The sequence below is a fragment of the Protopterus annectens genome, chromosome 3.part1 (assembly GCF_019279795.1).
Source record: "Protopterus annectens isolate FY-2018-M chromosome 3.part1, PAN1.0, whole genome shotgun sequence".
Classification (NCBI taxonomy): domain Eukaryota; kingdom Metazoa; phylum Chordata; order Ceratodontiformes; family Protopteridae; genus Protopterus; species Protopterus annectens.
Genome location: NC_056732.1, coordinates 1,469,606,600 through 1,469,633,882, shown reverse-complemented (window position 1 = coordinate 1,469,633,882; position 27,283 = coordinate 1,469,606,600).

Genomic DNA, 27,283 nt, shown 5'->3' with positions numbered 1-27,283 from the left:
GCGATATGCTATGGAGTAAAGCTAGAGTTTCTGAGGCGGTCAGTGTAGGGCATTTGTTTGAGGCCAGTAATCCCCTTTGTGAGGTACTTCTGTGGCCTTTCCAGCTGCTGCAGATGTCTTGTGAGGTACATTCCAAAAGGGGCGTTGTACTCTATAATGGGTCTAATGAGTGTCGAGTAGAGGGGAACAATGACCTCTTTTTTCCTGGATGAGAACCCTTTTATGATGAGGTGTGCCATGTAGAAGGACTTCCTGACTACTGTGGCGATGTGACTATCAAAAAAGAGACTACTGTCCACCTGGGTTCCAAGGTCTCTTATCACACATTCGGTGTTAAGTAGATTGCTGCCTATGTGGTAGTTCATGGGTACAGAGTTTTTACCAAAGGGAATGACACTGCACTTTTTGGCATTGAGCTTGAGGCCATGGCTCTGACACCAGGCATCTGTTCAGCGAGACCCTTCTGTAGGATGTCCACATCATTTGGGGACTTGACTATGGCTCCTAGTTTGCAGTCAACTGCGAACTTCATTAGCCAGGGGTCTTCTGTGTTAGCCTGTACTTCAGATAAGTAGATACCAAACAGGAGAGGTCCCAGGACGGAACCCTGTGGTACTCCATTTGTTACTGCTTTGAGGTCAGATTTGGAGTCTGCAACTTTTACAGTGTGGGTTCTGTCAGTGAGCCAGTTGCCAACCCATCTTGTGACCTAGGGATTTATACCTAGTTTAGTGAGTTTAGCTATAATTCCAGAATGGGGGATGGTGTTGAAAGCCTTGGCGAGGTCAAGATAGGCTGTGTGAACCACCTTACCCTCATCCACGGCTTTGGTGACTGCCTCAAAGAAGTCAATCAGGTTCAGGAGGCATGATCTGCCTTTCACAAACCCAAAATGGGTGGGATCCAGAGTTTGCAGGTCACCAATGTCTTTGTTTATGAGTTCCATGATGATACGTTACATGGCCTTGCAGACCAGGCTCATCAGGCTAATAGGTCAATAGTTCCCAAGATCAGTGGTGGCTCCCCCTTTGTGGAGTGGGATAACTGTTGCTGTGCGCCATTCACTGGGCACAAAGCCTGATGTGAGGCTATTATTGAACATGGTGCTTAAGTGGGGAGCCAGTTCATTCTGACGTTCATGTAAAACACAGCCTGGAATGTTATCCAGTCCCATGGATGATGTGATTTTGGCTTTAGAGAGTGCAGCTTTTACCTGTGTAGTTGTGATTACAGGGACTCTGCATTCTTCCTGTATAGATATGGACCATTTAGGGGGTGAGTGGGGTGTAAAGTTAGCACTGGACCTATCTGCCAGGATTTTGGCAATATCAGTTGGTTCTGTAATTTTCATGCCTTTATGCTGTAACTCAGAGCAGATCTGGGTGTTGCCATCAAGATTCTTGACATAGCTATAGAATGCTTTGTGGTTGTCCTTAGAATTAGTGGTGATTTTTTTTTAGTAGCTAGCTTTGGAGGATCTTATAAGGGATCTCAGCTTCTTACTGAGGCTGACCAAGGAGCTCCTCCACTCATGGGATTTTATTCTCTTTTGCAACAGTTTATTCCTTCTGTTGTACAGTTTGTTTATGGCAGGGGACCACCAGATTGGTGTCCTTTTTTTGGAGGATAGCGTCTTGGTTCTGTTTGGGATAGCACGATCCATGTACTCATGTAAGTGCATATAGAGTGCATTTGTGTAGGATTCAGCAGTTGTAACTGTATTGTCCATCTGCATGGGTGTCATGAAGTTCACCACTTCTGTCTTAAGAAGCATGAAGTTGGCTTTTGAGAAATTTTTTACCGTGTTTTCCTTAATGGGGGGTGGGGGGTGGGATGTGGATATCTAGGGTGAATAGCTTATGGTCGGATCGGACCAATGAGGAGTTGACTTCAGGTATGGAACACCGGTCACTCATGTTGGTAATGACTAGGTCTAGGATATTATTGCCCCTGGTGGGGGTCTGGATAAGTTGATCCAGGGCATTGGAGTTTATGAATTCCAGAAAGTGTTGAGCTAAGGAGTTGGTACAAGTAGTTTCCCCAGTTAATGGTGGGGTAGTTGAAGTCGCCCATTATTAGGGTGTTTGGTTGAACCCTAATATTTTCCAGTACATCAAGAAAAGAGGAGTGGGAGAATAAGCTTTCAATATTCAATATAATGCTGGAAATGTTTTTTTCTATGTTTTCCATGCAGCCAATGGACACCATGCTCCAGTGATTCCTTTCTATTATGGAACCAGTTCAGACATGAAGTCAGATACCCACCCAATACTAATGTGGATAATGCATATGTTACCATCATAGACATGTCAGAGGTGCATTATTATATCAGGTAAACTAATGGGGCTGGGGGTCAAGTTACCTTCATCTTGACAACAGAGCTTTTTGAATTTAAGGTAATGCTTTTTGAAAAGAAGAAGAAATGCCTCTAACATTTCTAGAGGTTGAGTAACCAGGTGCTAGCTGATAATAAAGGATATGAATATTCCTATCTAGGTGATATTATAATTTTCAGTGGCAGAAGGAATGTTGATGGGTTCATTATTAAAGTCATAAAGTGTTTTATTACAGCTAATGATGTGATAACCGCAAAACAAGCCACCCTGGTGGACCCCTAGTATTAACAGGTCGTACAACAAAAGAAAGAAAATCTTGTTGAGAAGTAAGAGAGCTTGTGTACAACAGAGCAAAATGTTTCTCATTAGTCTAAACAAGCAAATCAGGGAACTAGTCCAGTCTCTGAAAGTAGACATTGAGGTAAACATAGCATCCAAAGCTAAGGATAATCGTAAGGCATTTTTCAGTTATGTCTTCATTCTTAAGGGTAACACCCAACAATGTGCAGAATTAGTTGTAGTATACTCAACCAGAAGATATAGAAAATCTGCTGGCTAACAAATTCAGCTCAAATTTTACCTCACCCCCAGCCCTCCCCCAAGAAATATCCTCCACCACTCTACTGCTAGTTATCACCAAAAACCAGGTTGTCACTGCATTCTCTAAAGCTAAAAACATAGCTTCAGTGGGGCCTGACAATACACCAGGTTACCTCTTAAAAAAGCTTAAGTCAGGACATATTAGGCCCATTAGAATCTATATTTAACCACAGCCTCCAGACTGGCTTTGTCCTAGTAGAGTGGAGGATAGCAACAGTCATCTTTCTGCATAAAGGGGGACCATCTACTGATCCAGAAAATTACAGACCCATAGGTTTGACTAGTATTACATGTAAGGCCATGGAAAGGATAATCATAAACCTGATAAGCAATGACAGGAAACCTTCAAACATTGGACCTGACCCAATTCGGCTTTGTCAAGGACAGGTCATGCCTACTGAATCTGGTGGATTTCTTTGTAAAAGTCACTAAGGCCATTGATGAGGGTAAAACAATACATATCACCCACCTTGACCCGGCCAAGGAATTTGGTACAATTCTCCATGCAGGTGTTACAAATAAACTTACAAAACTGGGCATAAGTCCCTATGTCAGCGGATGGATAGTCAATTGACTCACAGACAGGATATATGTGGTTAAAGTGGGTGAATCCAAATCTAGCAAATGGCCAGTTACTAGTGGTGTGCCACAGGGATCAGTGCTGGGACCACTTCTGATTGGAATATACCTCATTGATGTCAAGGCAAATGTGGAAGAACTCAGGATGACAAAGTCTGCCAACAAATGCAAACTGGGGGCAACCACTGAATCCCCCAGTGACGTATCCGTCAGGAGAATCTAGATCAGACAAATGATTGGAACCATGGCCTAAAACTAAATGCATTATCATACCCTTTGGGAAGTCAAACACCCCTGCAAATTACAACATCACAAGAACTCAAAGGTGAGAGATCTAGGAAAACAGATAGATAGTATTTTGAACTTTGGCTGTCATGTGTCCACAGTATTGAGGAAGTTCTTCTATGTGCCACAACTTATAAGTAAAAGTATGGCATCCAGATCCAAAAAAACTAACGTCCCACTGTACTCAGGCCTCATTAGACCAATAATGGAGTATAATGCACCATTTGGCATGTACTTAATGAGGCACTTACAGCAGATGGAGCAACATCAGAGGTTCCTCACAAAGAAAATACAGGGTGTAAACATGAACTATGTGGATAGACTAAAAGCCCTATATATTTACTCTCTCTCCTACTGATGATTAAGGGGTGACCTATACCTGACCTACAAGGCACTCATGAATCCAGCCCTGTTGGAGCTGCTACACATCCACAAGTCAAACAGCATGAGAGTCACCCGATCTAGGGATCTAAACTTAGTCAGTGAGTCAAACAAAACATGCTGAAGAGACAGATATGAGCCTCAGACATTACCCCTTTTTTAGAACAGGCTTCCTATTCACATTAAACAGAGCCCTTCCCTGGCCCTCCTCAAATGCATTTTGGATCAAGGGATGGGGGATCGCAAATTCACACCTGGGGTAGTGCCTGTGTCCCTTATGGACAGGGGAAGACTGTAAGATACTCAATGCATAGGTATAAATCCAGCAATATTTTGGGTAAAATCAGGTTGTATTTGCTAGGCTTGTATGGGCTCTTAAGCCATTAGCAATCTCCTATAAACCTATAAAGCTATGACTTATGTAAATCATGTCAAAGGACAGGGAAATTTCAACCAAGCCAGGAAATGTCATGACTATGTAAGCAAGGTGTATTAAAAAACCTAAAAGCAAATGCTGAGTTTCTTATGAGCTTCAAGTTACTCTCTATTTATAGCACTCTAGAGACCCCTCTCTGTCTCCTGTTTATGAAGAAGATGAAATGGAATCAGACCTGGAAAAGAGACTTCCCAAATACAAGAAATCTCTGCATATCACCACAGTACAGACTACTCATGACTATAACAGACCATTTGTAGTAGATATGAATGCATCAGAAGATATTGGGTTAGCTCTGTGTCAGTCAACAGATAGAAAGAACATTCTTGGTTAATGCGAAATTGTGATCAGTAAATGCATGTATATTGTACTTTGACATATTTGCAGACTACAGCCTGCAAGTTACTATGAGAAGGTTCTGTCTATTTATAGCACTCTCGTAATTCTCCTCTACTTTACCTCAGTAAACCTGATGTCCTGGCTAATATTCCTGTTTGTAAGGTGGTGGGGAGACCTAACACACAATACTGTGAATGTTGTCCTGCTGTAGCCTGTGTTAATAGTGCTTCCAAGCTGTGTAGGCCTGATTGGCTGCAGAGGTTCTACACTAGACAGTTCACAGAGTAAATCATCTTAGCAACAGTTAAGGCTGGATATGGTGTCCTCATTTTTATGTTAATTATAGATTGATTAAGGGTGATCTTATCTTAATTTGCAGATGTAAAAATAGCAATATTCTGGCAACAACCTTCGAGATGGAGTTTAAGAACCACGGACTAGGAATGTGAAAAAATTGTTTACCCGTGAACATTCCAGTCTGAAAAACTGTAATAATGGGAGAAGTTCTTTCCATAGCAGGAAAGGTAAATTATAAAACAAAGTGCCTTTAATTATATGGAATGTTACTACTCTTGAGATATTTAAGGGTGGTGTCAATAAATTGTTTAGGAATAGGATGCTTTCTTCAAAAATCAGGGATGCCAGAAATGCGTGAGCTCCTTGCTCAATTCCGACAGGCTGGTAGCCCTGACGGAGCTGCCGTCATCGTGCATGCGATGACATCAGCTCAAACAGTGCGAAAATTAAAAAACAAAAGAAAAAATCGTACATGAAGGGTATTAGTTTGTGGCGCCCCTGTGAGGAAGCAGTGGCTCCCCAGGGCACTGCGGTTCACACTTTGGGAACCCCTGCTCTATAGAATTAAATACTACCTGACAGATGATGCAAGACAAACACTGGCATCTAAACACCTTCTTCCATCCTTACTATATTCTTCATTTTTCCTTACAAACCTAAATACTACACTTAAAGCTAAACTCCCTGACTGTTACAACAATGTAGCCAAATTTGCTGCCAACTCTGCATATAGAACTCATTCATGCATAGTCCTGAAACAATTAAACTGGCTTGAACTTCCCAACTATTTAACATACTCTCAACTTATTACTGGAAAACCTTATACATTCACCAGAAAATTGTCCAGCACTAAATGATACTTGCAGCCCTTCACTCCGGCTAGTAACCTTTAGTCAACCAGTAAATTCTACGTAATTACAACAAAGTCTAAAAACTCAGCAGGCGACTCACTATACTCCCTTTACATATCTAAACTCTGGAACTTTATCCCAACATATCTAAAACAGACCATGAAACCTTTTGCCTTCAAGCCCTTACTAAAACAACACCTAAACCACATGTGGCCATGCACATGCTCCTCAGCTAGGTATTTTCATTTTCCCTTGTCAACTTATACTCCTTATCTATTTATATCCTCAATCTCCTTCTGTACAACACACCTTTATTGATTTATATTTGTTTTCCAGGGTAAAGCACTGATCTCCTTGGACCTTCTCCTCACTCAGCCTGGGACTGTGTCTGGTTAAGTGACTTGCTCAGAGTCACACAGTTAGGTAACTGAGGCTGAGAGAATCAAACCTTGCATCTCTGGACCACCTTTCTACCACTTCTCCTCAATAACTTTACTATCTTAATCCCCAGTTTACATTTTCAATTTCTTTCTGGCTTTTCCCACATTATCTATCTCATTCAAATACTCTCCACCACTCTCTTATTACCAGGTTCTATGTTCTATACCCCAGTATTCTTACTCCCTACTACCCTCATTAGCTATACAAAGCCTCAGTCCCTCATTTAACTTTAACTAGTATCTACCTACCAGCTAATGTTTCACATTCCTTACCACAGTTTTATTTATTCCTACCATTTATACTGTAACCCCCTTACCCATGTCTTAGAAGTCATACTTAATGTCTGCTTGCTGCATATATTCCACTTGAACTGTTTGCATGCTAAATGTTTTATACTTGAATTTAATGTCATGTAAAATGTGTCCAGAGAAGACATACCTGATTTATCTTTGTATATTATCTTTTGTAAAGTACAATTACCTGTTTGTAGATGTATAATATATTTTGTCATGAGTATCTTAAATGTATCTGCTGAAGCTTTTTTTCTTGGGCTTTCACTGAAAATGAGCTTTGCCCAGTTGGATTTTCCTAGCCAAGAAAGACAATTAAATAGATAATTGCATCTGATTGATTCCAACGTGTAATAGATGAATAAAGGTGCAAAAGAGGTGCCATGAAAGTTGGAATAGAACAGGAAAGGTACAGTTCATCACAATGTTGATGAAAAAGATGACTAGTCCCTAGTAGCAGCAAAAAAGGTAACATAATTATGTGAGTAAAGTAATATGAAGGGACAATATAGTGTAAACAGTTAAAGTAAGTAGTTAAGGAATTAGTTAGGGTGCGGGTGGAAGAGTAAAACAGAGGGTTTTGGAAATGCACTGTTTCAGTATGGAGGATTTTAGATATTTAGTGACGGATGTTGTTGTGGAAGTGGGTAAAAACTGGGAGGGAGTAAAGAAGGATTTGATAAGTATAGATAAAAGGAAGAAGTAGGCACAGGGCAAGCTTTTAAAGGGAAGAGAGAGAGATGTGGGCAAAGTTAGGAGTAGTAAGACAACACAGTTAAAATTCCATGGGGGTCAAGTGATACCTAATTTTATGGATGTTATTGATTAATAGGTTGCCAAGTTTCAGCCATACTTGCCAAAGCAAAGACATTGGTAGGAATATCTGGTGTGCTTTTCGACAGACAATTCACAAGAGCACTAGGTTGCTTGCAGATGTGATATGCTGTGGAATCATGTTCCAAGTAGAAGGAATGAGTCCGGTGAATGCTTTTTCAGCAGTCACCAATGCCGGGGGGGGGGGGGGTGATCAGAAGAATATCGTTGGAGTTATTGGTACTACCCATTAAGTTCGTAATGTGAGCTTTTCAGATGTAATAGGCTCATAAGTGGAGGGCAGTAGCAGTCATGAATTAGCTTATATAACAGAGTATTAAACAAGCAGTTTGATCTTCCCTCAAATGAGAACAATGTAGATGTCTGATACCAGTTGGCATAATAGTTAAGGTCTTCACCTCCCATGCACATGATACAAGGTTCGATACTGAACTTAGGCCAATGCCAGTTTGGAGTTTGCATGTTCACCTTGTGCCTCTGTGGGATTCCTCCCACCTCTAAAACTTTGCTGAGTATTTTCATCTCAAACTTACCAATGAAGGGAGTTTTGGGCAGCAGCACAGATTCTACATGGTGCCCTATAAGAGGTAGAGTTGTGTAGACCAACTTCTTTGGGCATCTACTGTGGTGCACAGTATCCTCAGGCTAGGAGAACAGGGATCACAGACTGCATGCCATGAAAGGGCTAGCCACTTGATGGTGTAAAATAATGGCTCTAGGTGATTCGGTTATGTTGACTAATGTCACCAAAAGGGCATGGGTATTGGCTGGTGATATGTGGGTTGAAGACCTGGCCTACTCCAATCTATGCCATAGACCCATGCTAACAGTGGGAGGGATGGATGTAGCCCTATTGACCAGTGTTTGCCTGCCATAAAGCCCAGCAGCCCTGGGTCAATAAGCTTCTGACTGGCTAGTGTCCAGTTTTCCAGCCTGAGTTACCTGGGATAGCTCTGTTGAGCAAAAGCTGGACATAAAACTAATCAACCTGCCGAAAAGAACTACAAATCACTACGCTCAGTGTAGGTTCACTGACATGATGGAGCTTGGAAGCAGATGGCATGCTAGTACGGAGGAGGCTGGACATCCTTTTTATCCAGGAAAAGAGATGGAAGGGCAGTACTGCAAAGTCACTTTGCTTGGGATTCAGAGTCTGCTACTCTGGGGGAGGACAGGCTAGAAATACTGTGGGAATTGTAGTGAGAGAAGGGCTTCAGAAGGCAGTAATGGATGTCATCAGAATTAGTGACAGACTCATGGCAATCAGACTACAGCCTAATAATAAGGCAGTATTCATAATCTCAGCCTATGCCCCTCATCAAGGCTATGATAGTGAACAGAAGAGTACATTCAGACAGCAATTGCAGGACCTACTAGATAAAGCAGGACAGCATGAATTACTGTTGATAATGGGTGACTTGAATGCACATATTGGGACAGACAGACAAAACATGATATGAGGATTGCCTGGGTCCACACAGGTGGGGCAACAGGGATAAAGAAGGAGAAGCTATTTAGACTTCTATGTGGCAAATGGCTTGGTGGTAGCCAACACATGGCTCAGAAAGACAGACAGTCGCAGGATCAAATACAAGAGTAGCCAACATGCAACTCAGGTAGACTTCCTCCAAGTAAGTAAAGGGCACTGGGGTAGAATCAATGATTGCAAAGTTAATCCCACTGAAACAGCCAGCACACAGTATAAATCATTGGTTGCTACAGTCAGCTGCAAACAGCAATGAGAGACGACTCTAAGGTCAACAGAGACCAGGCCTATGACCTGGAAGTTGAAAGTACAGCAGTTCAAGAAATTACTCAAGACTCTAGCAGACCAAGAAGAGGAGGAAATAGGTGGAGTTGAAGAAGAATGGCAGCACCTCAAAACAGTGTGGATGAGGACTACAGAGCACACATGTGGCTGAGCCAGGTATGGAAATAAGGTACATAAGGAAAGCTGGTGGTGGAATTCAAAAGCCCAGGAAGTCATCAAAAGAAAGAAGGAGTGTATAAAAAAGTTGGATATAGAAAAGATGGGCCAGGCTAGGAAGGAATACTTATTGGCTAACAAAGAGACTAAGAAAGGTGCTGCAATAGTAAACAGCATTAGAGGCACTCTACCAACTTGTGGAAAGTGACTTAGTAGGTGGAACAAAGAAGGTATATCAGGTTGCAAGGCAAAGACACAAAGATAAAAAAGATAGTCAGACACCCTTCATAAGGGATGCCAGCACAACCTGCTCACCAGTCCACACGACATCAAAGGCAAATGGAGTACTTCTAGCAGCTTCTGAATGAAGAAAACCCCACAGAAGCTGTGCTGCCCCAGACACAGCCTACAATGAGAGAAGAAGAGGAGCCCACCCTAGACGAAGTAAGAACAGCACTAAGGAAAATGAAGTCAGGGAAAGCAGCAGGCTCAGATGAGGTCACAGCAGATATGATAAAGATGTTAGGTAAGACAGGGGAGAAATGGCTTGTGAGGGTACTCATATTAGTTTGAAGAGAAAGGCATATCCCAGATGACTGGAGAATAAGCATACTCATGCCAATCTACTAGAACAAAAGGGGTGTCTATAACTGTGGGCAGTACAGTGGTATCAAACTCCTGCCCCAATGCATGAAAGTTCTGGAGATGGTGATTGATAAATGGATACACATAGTAGTAGAAAGTAAGATGAGGGATGAGCACTTCAGATTCAGGTCAGGATGCACCACAACTGACCTTATCTTTGCAGTGAGACAGATAGTTGAGAAGAAGCTACAGATAAGAAAAGAGTCCAACTGGCATTCCAACTAGACTTGGAGAAAGCATATTACAAGGACCAGGAAAGATGATGTGGGCAGTCTTCTGCTAGTTTGAAGTCCCAGAAACATTGGTAGAATTAGTGCAGGCTATGTACAAAGATCCAATGACTCAAGTATGAACAGTGTTCGGTCTCACAGAGGGTTTCCCAATGTGAGTGGGTGTGCATCAGGCTTCAGTTCTGAGCCCACTGCTGTTCATTCTGGTGATAGATTACATTAGCAAACAGGTCAGAGGGGACAGATCAACAAAGTTAGCAGAATATGTGGCATTACAGGCAGACTCTGAGCAAGAACTTCAGCAAAGGATTGGGGAATGAAATGGAAAACTGAAGGCACATGGGATGAAACTAAGTACATATAAGACAGTGGTAATGGCAGCAAATTGGGGAAATCAGAAGAAGCTAATAAGTGAGATAGAAGAGAAGATAGTGAAACAGGTCAACAGCTTCAAGTATCAGGGAGGGGTGGTTGAGGAGAAGGGAAGTCTGAATGAAAATGTCAAAACCAGAATCAAAGGGGGTGCAGGCAACTAGCATAGAGTATATGACAGAAGAATGCGAAAGAAACTGAAAACTAAGGTGTACAAAACAGTGATGCAACTACTGTATGGTACAGAAACTTGGGTAGTAAAGGCAGAGCAAATGGGGAAGCTAGAGGTGATGGAAATGAAGTGCCTGAGATGGGTGGTAGGATGCACACTGTGGGACAGACAAAGAAATGAAGATGTGAGAGCAGAAGCCAAAGTAGCTCCACTTGCAGAAAAGGTAAAAAAGAACGGATCACAGTGGTTTAGGCACATGTGCAGAAAAGCAGAAGACAATCTAGTGAAGAAGATTTGGGACAGACAGGAAGACGGTAAGAGGAAATGAGGGCATCCAGCAAACAGGTAGTTGGACTGTGTGAGAGAAGATCTGCAACAGTCATGTATGAATATCAAAGAAGGCAGGAGCATGGCATTGAATCAAGAGAGAGGTGACGGTTAGCCCGACACCCTGACCCCATGTAAAAAATGTGAAAAAGGGGGCTGGTGATGATGTACATTTCTGATTGTTAAGCAGCAGTTCTTATTAAATGGGCTACATTTTCTACTTTCTAATTTATGTATCTATTTTGGTGGGATTGGAGAGTGACTATTGGCAAACAGTATTCTAATCTGGGAAGAAGGACACCAATGGCAATAGATTGTCTCACTTTTTAGTAAATAGGCGAGAGATCCCATATGCTGATTTAAGTAGTAATAAAACTGTCTGTGCCTGAAGCTCTACATGTGGAAGGAAAGAAAGGGTCTGATCAATTAGAAGGCCTAGAATCTAGGACCTAGATATTTTTGCTTGGTCAAGTTTTGTAAGAATTGATTGTATACCTTAACTGCATTAATTGTTTATGATGTTGCAAGTGTTTTACTGGCTCTAAGCAGCATAACTGTGGACTTCTTAGTCTTAGTAGCATAAACTATATGGATCCTACCCCCACTGCAACCGGCCAGCTTCTAGAAGCTAAGAGTACCTTCCATGCTCTGACAGGAGTAGGTTTGCCACCTCACAAAAGGCTAATACCTGGAGATGCTATCTATTTTAATGTTAAACACAAGCTGTATTGTTTGGCCTAAGTGCTGTCCGACTCAGAGACTATCAATATTTGATATGTTAATATTCATAATGATTGTACAACAAATACTATGTACAGGAAAAGGTCAAAACAATAATACAACTGTAAACTAATTATTCAAATGTTCATTCTGTGTGCTTTGGTAGAGTCACAAAAACTGCTTGTGCTTAAAAGTATATTTCTGATCAGATCTTGCAGTCATCAACAATTTGGGTGTCTTCATCAAGAATTCATGAAACTGACAACAACTGTACCTCAAATTGTCACACACCTGTAGTTCAGTTCAGCTCACAAAACATCAAGTCCCAGATGATTTCTTTCTTTGGTCCACAAAGAATTCATCACACTGAAAGTTCATTCACATGAAGAATTTAACACAAGTATAGAAAATGCAAAGGATACAACTTTAAAGAGTTCCTCACCACACTTCTTCTGTATCAGTTTTGCGAAAAAAATCCTTCCGTCACTCGACCACTTGTTCACTTTTTTCCACCAGCTCTGTTTGGATGTCACACAGAATACAATAGTCGTCATAGTACTTGTCTTTGTCGATGTCAATGCACAACTTGTCTGCCAGTTCCTCGAATACGCTCCACATCACTGGTTCTTTCAAAGTTAAAGCTCTCATTGCTTGAAATTCTGAATCCTGGTAATTATACCACTTGTCTAGGTAGTTTAAAATACTTGTTGTAGAATTGATTTTATCCGGTGGAATTCTTTTAAGCATGTCTGCAGCAGCCATTCCATAAAATTTGTCTTGCATGCGATCTGCAATTTTCTGTCTTACTCCAACCATAATATCATGCAGTTCGGAACTAGTAGTTTGATCTGATTCTAACATTAGCACACTACTTTGAAAGACTTGCATAACATTGTGTAAGAAACAGCAGCATAGTCTAGGTATGGACTCGCTTTCTTCATCTCTAAAGGCATCCCAAATTACTTTGTGGCAGTCTTCTTCTCCCAGTGAAGCAAAGTAAGACTGCAAAGCAGGCCATACTAGAAGTATTCTTTCAAGTGCTGGAAGTAATAATAACCATCTCGTTCGTACATGACGAAGAATGTCTTGATACTCAAGTTCGACAAACTTGAAAAATGACTGGAGCTGTGCAGTTTGTTTAGCATATCCGGAAAATTCAGTATAAACTTTGAGAATGAGAATTTCAACGTCCATTGACAAAGTTTTGCATGCCTGTTTAACACAATTATGCATAATATGACACTTGCAATTCGCTGAAATGAGTTCAGAATTTCTTTTTTTCAGTTTCTCATACACAGAATTCTTCTTGCCAAAATGTACTGCTGCATTATTCCCAGAAAATGCAGACACTCGGTTTATGTCCAATTAATTTTTCTCTATCACTTCAACTAATCTATCCATTATCACCTCACTGCTTTCATCTGAATCTTCATAAAAGTCTACAAACCATGTTTTATTCCTTCTTGTTTTGAAAAATACTGCACTTTAACTGGAAAAAGTTTAATGCTTCCTTTGTTTGAAGAGTCAGTTGCTATTGAAAATACTTTGATTCTTGTAAGTCAGAGATCAACTGTTCTCATGAAGCAGGAGTGAGAACATTAGTTGCTTTTGTTCTGCCCCAAGAAATCTTTTTCACAGTACTAGATTCTGGGAAAATAGTTCCCATTATCTTGTAACCACAATCTTGACTTGCATAGCTGTGATGATGCTTAACACTGTGGTAAGTTACAGTTACTTCAGCAGCTGTTATAAGATCGTCCTCTTTGGTATTTGGTTTTCTGAAGAAGCTCATCATGACTGTATTTTGCTTAATCTACTTCACATTTTTATGTTTCTCCGATGTTGCATGCACTACTACTGAACTGTGTCCCTTGTATTTTACTGTAAATGTGTGATGGCAAATTTTGCATTCTGCTTCAGACTCTCTTTTCTTACCCAACCAATCTTTAAAATCATCTTCTTTTAACTATTCATCATTGAATGAACAGTGATACTTCTTTCTTGCCTTTATACAACTTTCAGATTCAGAATCCCAATGTTTAATTCAGCCATTGCAACTTGCTAGGTTTTATAGATCATGCACAGTGAAGCCAAGGCAACAAATTAACTACAGTAGACTCAGTTATCCAGCACCCATGGAGATTGGTACAGTACAGACTCTGCTTCCAGGGTAGCAGGTAGCTATAGGGTCGATCTTAAGGTGTCATACATGATGGATGACAGTCCAGCCACACGCAAAAACATATAGACATAGAGCTGTTAAATTTTTTTATGGATAAGAAATTTCTTGTTTGAAAACCAACCCAGAAGAAAGTGAAATAAATAATAAAACTAAGGGAATGGTTAAGCACCTTTTTTATTCCCGTATTCTTGTTGGTAGATGCCGGATAATTGTCATTTCCAGTTGCTAGAGAGTTAATTCTAAGAACAAAAAATTTGGACAAAACAGTAAATAATGAGCAATATTTAAAAACTGTCCCTATTTTTGGGACTTTGTCCCACTTTAATTTATGGCTTTGTCCATATTTCTTGTTCTAAGAGGTTGAGAGGTATGGAGGGAGAGATTGTGTGTGTGTGTGTGTGTGTGTGTGTGTGTGTGTGTGTGTGTGTGTGTGTGTGTGTGTGTGTGTGTGTGTGAGATCAGGAGAGTGAGTGTCCAATGTGTGAATGAATGCGTAAGTCGTCAAGTGGCATACCTCTCAACCTCTTAGAGCAAGAAATCTAGACAGATGTCTAAATAAAAGTGGGTCAAAGAGCCAAAAATAGGGTCAATTTCTAAATATAGAATAACAGGTTTTGCATTAGCATGAATTTTCTGAAGGGTATGAAGTCTGAAACTCAAATGTCTGTCATTATTTTCTAACTTCAGACTTTATTTGCCACTAATATGCCAGAAAACCACAATTTTATGAGAAACGGACCAAAAATATGAAGCAAAAATCTGGACATTCTGGGAAAATCTGTACAGTTGAGGTAAGTGGATATGTGGCTGTGTGCATGTGTGTGAGAGAGAGAGAGAGAGGGAGAGAGAGACAGCACTGTATGAATAAATGTGTAAGTTGATGTGTGGCATGTGGGTGTGACAGACAGTGAGACCAATGTGTGAATGAATGCAGGTATGAATGAGGAAGTGACTGTGTGTGTGTGTGTGTGTGTGTGTGTGTGTGTGTGTGTGTGTGTGTGTGTGTGTGTGTGTGTGTGTGTGTGAGAGAGAGAGACATTGAGAGAGCGAGTGTAATGTCATTATTTCTGGACATTTCTGAGTTTTTTTTATTACTTCCAGGAGACGGGAGATGCTATAAAAATTCTGGAGACTCCAGGGCAATCCTGGAGAGGTGGCAACCCTAGACAGGAGCTCAGGGAGAGTTCCATATAAGAGAGGGTTTGAGAGTAAAAAGCTTCAGAGCATTTTTGACAGTCCCCCCAGAAGCAGTGTACCCTGCCCCAAATGCACAAATGTTTACATTTGCGTAAAATTTTTGTCAAAAGTAAAACTTTTCCTCACAGAAAGTTTGCATAAGCATTTACATAACAATTGCTTTAGAAATGCAATGACAGTCCAAATGAATTCAGCTTCCTAGCTAAACACAACCTTTTTTTACAGAAAAGCACAAGTTTTCTTCATAAAATTAAAGTTAGTGGAAGGCTTTCCCTAATGGAGACTTATCTGCCCAGCTCTTCAAGTTTGTTAACTGACCGACGGTTTCATGAGGCTCACAGAGAAAGTGCTTTTTGAACTCAAACTGCCTCATTTTGGAGCTCTCCTCAAATTCCTGACAGTTGGAGCATGTGTAATACACCCTTAGCTTTTGGAAGCTGTCTAGTTGCAGTGGGGGTAGTACTCATGTAGTTTTGGCTACTACAACAGTGATCTATTTTTGAACATCAAAATAAATCTATTGACTGACCCCTGAAAGGCACCTTTGTTATAACGGAATCTGTTGTTTTGGAGGTAACGTCCAAACCATTCACAAACTTTGATAGAGAGACCACAGTTTTTTAACCTAAGATGTAGAATGTTATGATTTCTACAAAGCCTCTTATTAAATCAATAAAAAAGCTCCATTGAGCAAGTATTTTTCATAGTTAGTATATACTGATTATATTAAAGAGATAATATAGCAATGGTACTATAGGCCTAAAGCCACACTATCTGATAATATGTTGTATTGGTTTAAGTAGCCCAAAAGCTGATGGAAACTAATTTTTCCATAATTTTGGCAATGTGGTCAAAGCTGGCAATAGGCTGCATCTTCCTAGATGGCTGTATATGATTAACAGGTCAAACAGACTCTCCCGGTAGAAAACAGAAGCTTTGGAAAGCAGCCAGAAAAAAAATTATTTATTTGGGTAAAATTCAGTTACAGTTTATTCACCACACAACCTGGATGTCAGCAGCTAAGAAATCTGGAGAAAGTAAGACAAAATCAACTAGATATGCTGAAGAAAAACCTCTGGTGGAGAAAAGCCTTGCAGTTTGTCGCTCATTTGGTCAGGATAAAACAGACGAACAGTTGTGGGTTCTTTTCAAGCGGCTTTATTATATGCAAACACATCAGGATTGAGGCTTAATAACTTTAATTTAAATAAACGTATAAACAGACTGACTACCACACTCATACACGTTCACACTCTGGCTGCTGTCTCAAAATGGCACTGCTGCCTGCACGTGCTCGCTATTTATATGCACATGGCACACTTGGAAATGCTTCTCAAAGCTTAAAGATACAGCATACACACTGTTCTACACAATTGTTCATAAAGAAAAACAGGTCACATTTCAGACTCAATAAAGGAGATGTCTTCATGCAAAATAGAGAAAAAAATAGAAAAAATAAATCATATATATTCAGAGGTATTTGAATGAGATATTGGAAAAATATAGTCAAATGGCAAAAGATTGGATAGTACTGAAGAAGCTTTAAGTAGTTGTTCAGGTGAGCTGATAAAACTGTAGAAATCAGATGTTTTAAGGAAAGAAAGGCTGGATGAATATGAGGTTTCTCAAGGACTGTTTAAAAAAATAGTAGAGCTAGAAGGCAGAGCATGCAGAGGAAAACTGATATTTACTGCTGGGCATAATTAATTTAATAAGCAACTGGACTGGTATTCCACAACAGGATCTGTTAATAAAAAGGCCACACAGTGTCTATGCTCCAAATTTGGCCATGAGAAAGAAACCTAGCCCTATAGTTGTAAAGATGCAGTCATATCAGCAGAACAAACTGTTCCTGACAAAACTGTGGTAGAAGAGTGAAATACAATCAATTGGGAATACCACAGTGTTTGTGGAAAACAATTATTTACTCTATACCAGGCAGAAGAATAACAAGTTTATCCCTGCAGTCAGAAGGTGCAGATAGTCAGGGGTGCGATTCAATTTGCTCTGTCCAGCTGTCTTCACAATATTTTTTTCAGAAGGAGAAAACATTATTGGATGCAGAACAGGCTAATGAGAAAATGAAAAAGTTTATCTAGCAAAAAGTGTGCCACCAAGTTGAAAAGGTTGTCAATAGGTCCACAGTCATCTGCAGTTTTTGATAAAGGAATTTTTGGGATAGAGATAATGAAAACTTGAGGAGGGTATATCCTACACATTATTTAAGGTTATTCTAATTGTTGTCAGTAACAGGTTATAGACGTGAGCCAACTGTCTGGCCACAAATGCTTGCCCTATTTTCAGACAGAGTGGACGTATACTTTAGTTGGAAACTTTTTAGTAGGTAGGAATATTTTTAAGCTGATCTCTTATTTGCTTTTTAGTTATGGTTGTAAAATAAAATTGTACATAATTCAGTTAAGTGTGAAGTGATTCTAAAGCTATGGGGGGTAGTGGGTTTGGCAAATATTAAGCAGTCAGGGTGTGTGGGCTATTATTTAGGACACTGCATAGCTTCAGAATCAAGTGATATACAAATGAATTAATACTGCAAACCACCACCCCCTTACAAGCTAAAAGCATATAAATTTAGTTAAATGCCAAGAAATGCATAGTCATACCCTTCGGGAAAAACAAGGTTACCCCTAGCTACCATATAGGTGGCAATCCACTGATCACAGAAGAAGTTATCAGGGACCTGGGGACCCAGGTTGACAGTAGCCTTTCATTCGACACTCATATTGCTAAAGTAGTTAGGAAGACCTTCTACATTGCCCACCTTATCATGAAGGGATTCACATCTAGATCAAGGGAGGTCATAGTCTCCCTATACTCATCACTCATCAGACCAATGATTGAGTACAATGCCCCATTCGGTATGTATCTGACCCGACACTTGCAGCAGCTGGAGAGGCCACAAAAGTTCCTCACCAAAAGGATAAAGGGTCTCAAAAATCTGTCTTATGCTGCCCGACTGAAAGAACTCCAGCTATATTCAGTTGCTTACCGCTTGCTCAGAGGTGACCTGTGCCTGACATACAAGGCCATGTCAAACCCAGATTTGATGAACATGCTTCATCTCAAAAAATCTAGATCCCTCAGAGCCACAAGGGCGGGAGACTTAAACCTCGACATGGTTATTAATAGGACGTGCTGGAGGGATAGATTCATCACCCAAAGACTCCCTATGCTGTGGAACAAAATCCCGGTATATGTGAGGCAGAGCACCTCGCTGGCCTTGTTCAAGAGGAATCTTGACCAATGGATGGGAGATCGCAGATACGCCCCAGGGGTTACCTCAGTGTCACTGCTCGACAGAGGCACAGCAAAATAATGGGCATAGTTTCTCCAAACTAAAGGGGTGGCGTAAGCCACAAAACTATGGGCTAGGCTTGTAAATGCCCTCGGGCAGATAGCCTAGTATGAACCTATGAACCTATGAACCTATAATATGTACATAGAAGACTTTCCATGACAGTAGTTCTATAGCTGTCTGCAGTGAGTATCAAGCTTATCCCATTTGTTTACTAAGCTACTTGCAATAGAATAGTAAACTTTAAAAAGTTATTAAATCCTCTACACATGAGGGACTTGGAGGCCCAGTCGCATGCTTCCTAAAAACTTTCAAGTACAGTATTTTCAGTTCAGCTTAAATAGAATCTAATAATGATACCAATGCAGAAATAGTACACTTCTGCTGCACCACCAGCATAGTAATCACATTACGTATAGTATTTCCAGAGTATGTGGAGTCATACAGACAGATAATGCAGCTGTTGAGCACTTCATGTAGGGAGAGTATAATCACAAGCAAAGCAGGCTTAGGTAGTTCTTCCAGCCAAGTGATCTAGGAGTTTTATTATGAACACCAGAATGGAGGGTGAATTACATATCTTGGTGGGGAGGGCATCCTAAAGTTTGGGGCCCAAGCCAGAAAAGGCACAGTCAACATCAATGTTTGAAGAGATAAGGCTTCTCATATTCTACTCATAGCAGACATAAAGCCATGTAAAACCAAAACACTGAAGGTCATCCCAGATGAAAAAATGCAGAAACACCTTAAACAGTAAACAAAAAAAAGTTCACTGGGAAGGTAGCCAGTTTGAAATCAGCAGAAATATTTTAGTATAAACTGCTATATCCCTGGTAAAACTTTAGGCAAAGCAGGCATATCTAAGGTTCAGGATATTAAATGGATGATAAAAAGAAAGATGATTTGAAGGTGTCTTGTCCCATATAGCTGGATAAAACACAGATATTACTTAAAACATAAATGTGCATTTTGCCATGGATTTGTTGGCTGTAAGCTTTAAGTCCTACGAAGAGAAAGTAATGTTTATTCACAGATGAGATACAGAAGTGGGATTATATTCACTATTCAGAAGAATGACAGTAATGCTGTTGTTCTGCTGGTATCTTCTGCATCTAAGCCCAACATTCAGTTTGTTACCGAGTGTTACACCATGCTTTATAATTTTAGACTTATGTTCTTTGAAAGTATATGCTATTTTTGAAAAACGCAGACAGATATTATCATGCTTCTGCATTTTCTGCAATGCACTTTTTTCATCTTTACTTAAAGGCTGCTTCTGTCCTATCATTTTTCATGTTCAGACAAACTAAAAATAGAACTTTCTATATATAAAACAGTCTGTTATTTTTCCAAGTGTTACTGTATGATCTGCCAGAAAGAGCTAGCCAAACTGGAGTCCTCACTATGTAATACCTCCAACCTCCTTTTGTAGAGGCCCGTGGAATTTATGCAAATGGCTCCATAATGGAATACTAGTATTTCAGCTACATGGCTTCTGAAAGACCATGACTTTTTCACTTGTTACTTCTTTATGGGTACATTCAGGCCAATAAAGCCAAAAGATGAATTCTTTGTGTAGGTACTAAATAACCAGTTTTCTCATACTTAACATTACACCTGATACAGAAAGGAGGGGTATTACTTGCAAGTTTTGTGACTGAATAATTGCTTTATTATTGTGATTGAATAAGACAAGCAGTATTACAGACAGATGCAGGGGTTACAACGGCTGTACTGAAACACTGATTTGATAGCAGATAAGGTTAACTTGAGCCACTAGCTTGCCTATTACTTCTGCCTAGCTAAACTGCAAATATTTTTAGCCAATAATGTTTTGCTATTCCTCATAAGATTTGCTTTCTATCTATCCCACATATTCTTTTTTTTTTACCTACCATCCCCACCTCCACAGGACCATGCCTGACAAGGGTTTCACTAATGGTATCTTACTGGCCCAGTCATTCTGTGGAATGAGAAGCAGGCATCCACAATCTAGGCAAGAGCACTACACCCATTCATTTTTTCCCAAATGTGACAGTCATCTGGTAGGCAAAGGATCCAGAGGACCAGTTAATGGTTCCCTGGAGCTGATCCCCTTAGCAACTCCCTTGAGCTTCTGTATTCTGCCCATCATGTCTGGGAACATGTGCACCTCCACACACACATGCTAGTCTTTGGCTTGCTACATCCACCTTAACACTGTTTATGGCAGGCTCGTGCTCCATGGCTGCACCACCCAATGCTTCCACTAGGTGTCACCCATGTAGCTATCCAGAGATACCACCCTCCCCCGAGTATGGGTGAGCCGAGAGCAGCCCTTCATTTCCATCCTTCACAGCTCCCCCCCTCCAGTTCCCTTATTTGTAAATGAGCACATACCTTCTGAGTCACAATCAGAGCTTCATCTTTCTGCACCATAAGGGTGGGCATGTCTCACACATTCTTGAATTTCTTCTTTAGGAAGGTTATTCAAACTATCATGTACTACCCTTTATGTGAAATAATATTTCATTATATTTGGCCTAAACCAGCCTTGTAGCTTTGCATCATCTTATTGTCATCCATCTTTGTTTTTGAAAGCATGTTCCTGGTTCAATAAAAAGTAAATTGAGGTAAATATTGTTAACCGGGGTGATGCACTGATCCATAACAGACCAATTTAAGACACAGTCAAAGATGTGACTCTAACAACATGACAAAAGAGAAGATCAATGTAAATACAATAAATTGTGACACACCACTCTGAGTAAAATACAAAATAGACATGTACAACTTTAGTAAAAATATTAAAATAGGTTAGATCAGGTCTGTACAGAAACTGACAAACTCAAAATAATCTATTTTAAACAAGAATGGTACACATTATGTTTATGTTTAATAACTATAATGCTGAATTAGACTTTTTCAAGAAAAAAGTATTAAGAAAAGATACAGCAGTTCAGCACAGAAAAGGAGAAGGAAATATGAATTATCAAGTAACAGAAGGAAATGTGACTTGCCAAGCAACAATATCATAGCAACATTTGGACCTTTACTGAAGGCAGTCAAATAGCTGAGAACATAATTCTTTGGTGTCTGAAAGGCCCCTAAGGGGAGGTATGAAACATGACATAATGTTTTGGGATTTATTACAAAAAGCCACTGTTGCTTTAGTGTGTATTTTTTTCTGGAAATCTTAGGGGGGGGGGGTTTACAAACAGAATGAGAATTAATGCTGTCCTAAGAACTTGAAGGTATAAATTTAAAATAAGACAGAGCTGGCTTCAGGGTTACCACCTTTCTATCATGCAATTTCCTAAAAATTAAGGTCCAGCCTTTCATTATGTAACCATGTCCCTTCCCTTGGGTAACCCCACCCTTTTTTACCCAACCACACCCAAAAAAGTACTGATGCAGTTATTGTTTGCATTGCAGCAAATGTACAATGAGTCAAGGACATCTAAAAGGAACAACATTTTATTAAGCAGCAAGCAACTTGTTCTCAAACAATAGCATTTTAAGGCTTTGCTATACAGAAATAGAACCACACTCCAGTTACCTAAAATCTGGACAGCTGAGTGTGTCAACATACATTTCTTAAATAATAAAAACAGGAAAGTCTAAACTTTGGCGTTATGAAATGATTACAATCCTCAATGATTTACCAGAAAATGTAATAATTTATGAGGACCAAAAACCTGAGGCAAAATCAGGGACATTCTGCAAAACCAGTTAGAGATGGGTTATGTCCCCACTGTACTGCAGTGTCTGCCTGCCAAGAATCAGCCTTCCCTCTGCTGTCACTTCCCTCCTGAGTGCTATTCCTCAAATTTGGCTACTCGCACAAACATCAAACCTGCTTCTATATGGCCAGCATTTAAAAATAAATAAAATACAGTAGAGGAAGCTAGAATAATACTTGCTGCTTGAACCATTCACCACAAACAGTATGTTGTGGGTGTAAATAAGTGTACTTACAACAAACAAACAAAAAAGATTGTTCTAAAAATGATCAATGAACCTGCCCTGGCTGAATTCAGTACGCACACATGTGACAAAAGACTTGGCAGCTCTGATGTGTTGTACCTGCAATGAAAAACTTGTAGCAAGCCAGAGTAGAACTAAAAATATAGTTAGATGTTGGCACTTACTCTTAGGCTTAATAAATTAATTGGTTAGCTTACTTGTTAAAGCTGTGTTGCAGCCCGCAGCACTGCAGTCCTTGCAATCATGTTGCCACTGCACTAATCATGAAGCCAACCAAGGCCATATCCCTATACACCACCACAAACAACCACCTCCCACCAAAACACAAGTAAAGAAAGTAAAAGTAGCATAATCCTATGTTCTCATCTAAGGTAACCAGAAAATGTGTGACAGAACATGGTCGTACTGTTTATTAAATCTTTTAATTCAAGTAGGATTCTCAGTCTCCTCACTCTGATTGGTTGTTGGCTTGAAACAGTCAAGTCACATTCTACCAAAACAAATCTGGACAACTGGACACAGCACTGTATTCCCAGATGATCTCGAAAAAAAGTGGGCACGCATTCTTCACTGGATTCTAACTTAAGAATTGTAAACAGAAAAGATCCAGACCATTAGTCTGCATTTATTTCTTTACTGATATTTGATGACCAGGAAAGTCCGACTGGATATGGAGCCTATTTTCAGCATTGGCCCAGAGAGAAAAGCTGCAAAGTATTACAAAACATTTCAAAAACAATAATCTTACAATCATCACAGCAAGAGGTTCTCCGGTTTGATTCTCTGCTGGAGCGCCTTCTGTGCAGAGTCTGTATGTCCTCCCTGTGGTCAAATGAGTTTTAAAAACATGCAGGTAGGTGCATGTGTGTCTGCGTGTGCCTTCTGTGATGACTGGGTGCCAGGCTGGCAACTCAACACCGTAAAAACTCCACTGCCAATCAATCTGCAGACTAGTGATCCACTGTGGCGAACCCTAACAGGAGAAGCTGAAAGACATTGCTAATCTAACAATGTTCAAAAGTAATGCAAAAACATCTACAGTTTAAATAATTATACCAAATTAGATATAATATGAAAACATTCATTAAGAATAGATACAAGTTATAAGATAATGTCTTAATATTTAGGGAAATTGTATCCAATTTATAGAGAAATTAAAGGTAAGTAAGTATAATACTAACAGGAACTGTAATATGAAATGTCAATAAATAAATAAATAAAAGATAGTAAGATACTTCTGCACAGGGCAATGATGTCTTGTTTTGAGATGAATCTGGATATTTTCCACATCCAAGAGAAGTTCATTAATTTTGACTTTGGTCTGTTCAATGTACTGTTAAAAGATATGGGACTGGCTAACCAGATTCCACAGTATTTAAAATGTGAAGTAGTTTCTCAATTGTTTTTTGGTGGGTCAGTAATGAGACCAAGTGAGTTCCTAATATTGCTGCTTTTGTTTTTCATATTAGCTCATTCATGCCCACAGTACCTTTTTGTATACTTTCATTTAGCATCCACAAATTCCTTGGTATCCTGACATTTTTGGGGGCTGGTTTCCTTAACTAACTCACTTATCAATTAATAATTGGCAGTATAAGAGCAATGTGTAAGTAACAAACTTACCCTAACATTATTAATATAAGGTATCATGCAGTGGAGATGTTAATCACTGTTTGTCACTTGTTATTCATAGTTTCATATTTGCATGTATTTTTTATTTTATTTGTTCAGTCATTCATTCATTATTGACCAAATTAGTCCCACAACGCTAACTATCTCCTATCAATGAAGACCTGAGATGGCATTTATACTGATTAGGGGAAACCTGCCCAGGGCACCCAGGAATCCCCTTTCTTTATTAAGTAAGTCCTGTGAGATCTCTTAGATCCACTTAAACTATCACCCATTCTTACAGATGGGACCTAAGTTTAATGTCCAATATGAACAACAGATTCATATTTTCATAACTGGCGGAGTTATATGTTACAGAGTATTAGGGTGGGAGACAGAAAAATACATTGTCACTATATATATATATATATATATATATATATATATATATATATATATATATCTCACACTGTATTGGAGATATTGCTAATTGTTTTCTAGCAGTTATGAAGGTATGCAACATTTCTACATCTATATTAATATTTTCAGAACCAAGTAAAATTATTACGTGGCATCAGATGAAAACTTCTGTGATGCTGAAGAAAACTGACACTATTTGCATTTTGAATTGTATATCTTGAGAGAAACTCAGTGTTACTTTTATTGTCAGTTTTACAAATAAGCATATTTTTTCATATTTCTGTAAATATCTCAGTAAGCTAGCACTTAGAAAGGAATTTATTGTTGTCGTGTGAAATCTCAAGTCTGACTAAGCAAAAGTGTGCTCTTACGCTATGTAATTACGTTGTACAGTTTCCAAGATATGAAACGTTTGTGAAACTTTAATAAATATATAATTCTAGGTCTGTGTGCATTACACTGTATTACAGTATTGATGTGAGCTGATTATTGTGAATATGCCTACTATTATCAATGTAAATAGGACTTTATACTGATAACATTGCTGTTTAAACTTTTTAATAGTGTTTTCTGTTCATAATATATATAAGTTTATTTTACTTATGCTTTTTACCTTGATTTATTAAAAATGCTGTGGAATATAAGGATGTGAGTGTATGCTGCTAGGGATGTGACATTCCACAGCTCAGAGGTCTTAATGATCTAGCCAGGTAGAAAGTTTCATGTGGTCAGGTTCCAGGTGTGATTTGAATCTTAAAGAGGCTGGACAGGATAGTAAATAATGACATTAGCATATAGAAAAAATCAAAGACTGGGAATGGTGGATGGGAGGTGGTTGATGGAGAGAGAGAGAGAGAGAGAGAGAGAGAGAGAGATAGAGGAACTACAATTAAGCCTTGAAGAGCTCCTTGTGTGAGAAGTAAAGTATATGGACAATCCCATTTTGGTTGTGAATGACTATGGTAACATAGTTACATAACTATTTATTCACTCCTGTACTGAACCCCACATTGCAAAGGACTGATTCAAAAGAAAGTCAAAGCTTGCCATGCCAAAAACTTTGATAAGGTCAATAAAAAAACAGAAATGAGATGTCTTTTATCCATGTTTTGGAGAATTACATCTGTAGGTGTCAAAATAACTGTCTTGGTATTTTTTTCCTTTTCGTATTCAGTTCTGATACATGGACAATGTGCTATAAGTTTTTTTAGGTAATGACAAATCAGGATGTAGACAAAATTCTTAAAGAATTTTAATGGGACCTGAGAGAGAAGACAGTTTGGTCTGAGGTCTGCCATGAAATTAGAGGAAGTGGTTTGGGTTAGTAGATAAATTGTTTTCCAAATTTAAGAGGAAACATTGGGTAGATTGCATACAGATAGACAGGCACACACACACACACACACACACACACACACACACACACACACACACACACACACACACACACACACACACATTTACATACACTCATGTCCAAAATGTCAAAATGTTGAAACACATAAAATTGACAAAAACATTTTGAACATTCAAATCACTGAATACTCAAAACACTGAACATGCAAAACACAAGATATCAAACTATTTCATTTTGCTATCTCTAAACCATAATCTTACCACAACATTCAAACCTAATCTGTCTGAATAGCTCAGTATAAAGAAAAAATTATCAATTTCAACAACTGGCTAAGCTTCTGGTGTCATTCAAAGGGGATCCAGTGTCTGTCAGCCTGGGATGACATGCTCGACAAGCCACGTTGCTTCGCAAGAGACGGCTTGCACCTGTCACCCCTTGGCTTTCGAATACTGGCCAAGGCTCTTGCTGCCCCCATAGTGCCTTTTTTAGGCAAGGCTCAAAATTCAAACTCACCACCATAAACAGCACAAGTAAAAAAATGATGGTTATGCTACTCAACGCCAGGAGTTTATATCTCAAAATGCATGTGCTTGAAGCACTCCTAAGTATGGAGAACGTCGACATCTGTGCAGTAACTGAAATCTGGTTCAAGGCTCCAGAGAGCACTCCAGCACTACTGGGCTACAACTCATACCTTGTTGGGAGGGTGGCCTAATGGTTAAGGTGTTTGCCTTAAAAACACAAGGTGCAGGGTTTGAGTCTCACAAGGGATGACTGGGCTAGGCTTAAAATGGCTCGCAAGGGCAGTTAGCCTAGTACTAACCTATGAACCTATGAACCACACATTTTGGCCACAGAACACGGACCGAAACACAAAAGGAGGGAGTGTATCCATATTCATCAAGGATACCCACACCTCCAGGTTAGTGGCGCAGCATGATACCTCTGAGATCATTCATGTGCAACTAACATCGGGCAAATCTGCAATGCAAATTATGGCCTGCTACAGATCACCCTCCATGACCCAGGACCACCATTCCACCTTTCTGGAGACACTGGAAAACATGAAGGTCCTACGAACACCCTGATATTGGGTGATTTCAATTACCCTACCATTAACTGGGAAAACTACTTGAGTACAAACTCCCAGGCTCAGCGCTTCCTGGAATTTATCA